The sequence below is a fragment of the Chrysochloris asiatica genome, unplaced genomic scaffold, assembly GCF_000296735.1.
Source record: "Chrysochloris asiatica unplaced genomic scaffold, ChrAsi1.0 scaffold00089, whole genome shotgun sequence".
Classification (NCBI taxonomy): domain Eukaryota; kingdom Metazoa; phylum Chordata; class Mammalia; order Afrosoricida; family Chrysochloridae; genus Chrysochloris; species Chrysochloris asiatica.
In genome coordinates, this window is record NW_006408607.1 from 7,608,419 (window position 1) to 7,612,508 (window position 4,090).

Below are 4,090 nucleotides of genomic sequence, written 5' to 3' on the forward strand. Positions count from 1 at the left end.
ACATGTATAAAACCCTGAAAGAAAAAAAAACTGCCAACCAAGAATCCTTTATCCAGCAAAGCTATCAATCAAATACAACAGTGTTATCAAAACATTCCAGGATAAACAGAAGCTAAGGGATTTTGCCAAAGCCAACCCAGCACTACAAAATATCCTAAAGGGAGTCCTGTCGACTGAGAACCAACAAGAACAGACAACAGCCAGAACTAAATCGACAGAAGGAAGAGTCGAGAACAGAACAAAGCTATAAGAACAAACTCGGAGAATCAGGGAGGTCAGTCTATGATCAAAACAATTACAATGTAATAGAAGGTGAACACGTAGGAACAGAGATCCAGATGGTGAGAAGGTCAGGTAGATTACAGGATGAAATAGACTGCACTAAATGGAGGAAAAAGTAATGGAGTGTAAGGTAACCTCCAAGAAAATTAACACTTCATAACATAACAAGAAAACGAAAATCCAAGAAGGACATGGAAACATTAAAACTATGAGGGAACTCACAAGAAAGAACACAAAAAGCATGAACTCAGCAAAGGAAGACACACAGAACAAAGAAAGCAGTAACAACAAACAAATATAACAGCAGCAATTAATCTATACCTGTCGTTAATTACACAGAATGTAAATGGATCAAATGTACCAGTTAAGAGACGAAGGGTGGCAGAATGGATAAGAAAACAAGATCCCTCAATATGCTGTCTGCAAGAGACATGTCTTAAACACAGAGACAAAAACAGATTAAAAGTCAAAGGATTGAAAAAAATATACCAAGCTAATTGCAATAAAAAAACAAACAGAAGTGGCAGTACTAATCTCTGATAAAATAATCTTTAAAGCAAAAACCAGCATAATAGATAAAAGATGGACATTATCTCATTATTAAAGGGACAATTGAATAAGATGATATAACCAAAATAAACATCTGTGCTCCCAATGAGAGAGTTCCAAAATATATAAAGCAAACTCTAATAGATTTGAAGAAAGAAATAGATGAATCTACAATAATCATGGATGATTTTAATATAATACTTTCAAAAATGGATAGAACAATCAGAAAGAAACTGGACAAAGACACAGAAGAACTAAACAACACAATCAGCCAACTGTACCTCATAGATGTGTACAGAGCTTTCAACCCAACAACAGCACAATAAACATTCTTTTTCAGTACACATGGAACATTCTCCAGAATAGACCATGGGTTAAGCTACAAAACAAAATCTCCATAAGTTTATAAACATCAAAATACTACAAAGCATCTTCTCAGACCACAGTGCTATCAAGTTAGAAATCAACAATAGGAAGACCAAGGAAATAAAGTCAAATACATGGAAACTGAATAACACCCTGCTGAAAAGTGACTGGGTAGTAGAAGAAATTAAATGTGAACTCACAAAGTTCCTAGAAACAAATGAGAATGAAAACACAATATATCAAAATCTTTGGGACACAGCAAAAGCAGTGCTGAAAGGACAATTTATAGGAATACATGCACACATCCAAAAAGAAGAACCAAAATTAACACAGGATCTACAACAATTAGACCAACAGAGGGAACCTACAGTCACCAAAAGAAAAGAAATAATGAAAATTAGACATGAAATAAATGAGATAGAAAAGAGAAAAACTATAGAAAGAATCAACAGGACAAGAAGCTCTTTCTTTGAAAGGATTAACAAAATTGACAGACCACTGGCAAACCTAATGAAAGAAAAGAGGGAGAACACACAAATAACACGTTGTGACATGGGCAATGTCACAACGGAACCAAAGAAAATAAAAAAGATAACAGAACACTATGAAAAGTTGTACTCAAACAAATTTGAAAACTTAGAAGAGATGAATACATGTTTAGAAAAACAGGATCTACCTAAACGTACACATGGTGAAGTAGAAAACATGAACAGACCGAAAACAAAAGAAGAAATTGGTCAGGTCATCAAAAGACTCCCAACCAAAAGAAGTCCAGGCCCAGATGGCTTCATTGGTGAGTTCTACCAAGCATTCAGGGAAGAGCTGTCATCAATTCTACTCAAATTATTCCAGAAGATAGAGGAGGATGGAAAACTTCCTAATACATTTTATGAAGTAAGCATAACCCTCATACCAAAACCAGGGAAGAACATCACGATGAAAGAAAATTATAGACCAATATCCCTCATGAGCATAGATGCAAAAATTCTCAACAAAATACTAGCCAACAGAATCCAGCAGCACATCAAAAACATAATACATCATGATCAAGTGGGATTCAAGAATGATTCATTAGAAAAACAATCAACGTAATCTACCTTATAAATAAGAAAAGAGAAAAGAACAACATGATCTTATCGATTGATGCAGAAAAGGCATTTGACAAAATCCAACATCCATTCCTGATAAAAAACACTCAACAAAGTAGGAATTGAAGTAAAATTCCTCAACATAATTAAGAGCATATATACAAAACCAACAGCCTACATTACTCTCAATGGAGAGAAAATGAAAGCCTTCCTTCTGCGAACAGGAACCAGACAAGGATGCCTTTGTCACCACACCTATTCAATATTGCGCTGGAAGTCTTAGCAAGAGCTATACGGCAAGACAGGGAAATTAAAGGCACCCAGATTGGCAAAGAGGAAGTAAAACTCAATTTCCTGATGATACAATCCTATACATAGGAAACCCAAAAGATTCAGTAAAAAAGCTACTAAACCTCATTGGAAGATTCAGCAAAGTGGTAGGGTATAAGATCAACATCCAAAAGTCAGTTGGATTCTTCTCTACCAAAAACGACAACACTGAAAAGGACATTAGGAAAGCAATACCATTTACAATAGCTGGTCAAAGGATGAAATATCTAGGAATAAATGTAGCCAGAGAAACAAAGGACCTATACAAAACACTACTACAAGAAATCAAAAGAGACCTACAAAAATGGAAGGTCTATTCCTATCCATACTCCTGGATAGGAAAACTTAGCATTGTGAAAATGTCAATACTGCCCAAAGCAATTTACACATATAATGCAAACCCCATACAGATTCCAATGACATTCTTCAAAGAGATGGAAAAAACAATTACAAACTTTATATGGAAAGTAAAGAGACCCAGGATAACCAAAGCACTGCTTATGAAGAAGAATAAGGTTGGAAATCTCTCACTCGCTGACTTCAAAATTTATTACACGGCTAAGTGGTCAAAACAGCCTGATATTGGTACAATGAAAGATACATTGATCAATGGAACAGAATCGAGAATCCAGAAATCAATCTGTCCACATACAGCCAACTAATTTTTAACAAAGTACCTAAATATATCTCATGGGGAAGGAATAGTCTCTTCAACAGATGGTGCTGGCAGAACTGGAAAGCGATATGCAAAAGACTGAAAAAAGACCTTTACCTCACATCTTATACAAAAACCAATTCAGCATGGATTAAAGACCTAAATGTGAATCCCAAAATTATGAAGGCCATCAATGAAAAACTAGGGACAAATGTGAGGGCACTAATTCAGGGAATACACAGACTACAAAACACTTTGAAAACTACACAAACAAAATTAGATGAAATAGATGATTGTTGTTAGGCATAGAGTGACTGACTTGAAAGGTTTCAAGGTGGAATTTTGTTTAATAGTGTGTGGGGGAAGAAAGAGTCCCCACTGAATAGTTTTCATCTTGTCTGGATGTTGTTGTTATTAGGTGCCATAGAGTCGACACCGACTCATAGCAAACCTATTCACAGCAGAAAGAAACATTGCCCAATCCTGGGCCAACCTCACTATTGTTGCCACACTTGAGTCCATCGATGCTGCCAACTGGCTAATCCATCTCGTTGGGGGGTCTTCCTCTTTTTCTCTGACCCTCCACCTTACCAAACATGATATCCTGCTTCAGTGACTGGTCCCTCCTGACAATATTTCCGAAATATGAGACAAAGTTTGGCCATCTTGGCCTCCAAGGAGCACTCTGGCTGCACTTTTTCCAAAACACATCTATCTCATGGCACTTTCAATATTATCCTCCAACACCATAACTCAAAAGCATCAATTCTTCTACGATCTTCCTTATTCACTATCCAGCTTTTGCATGCATATGAGGTTA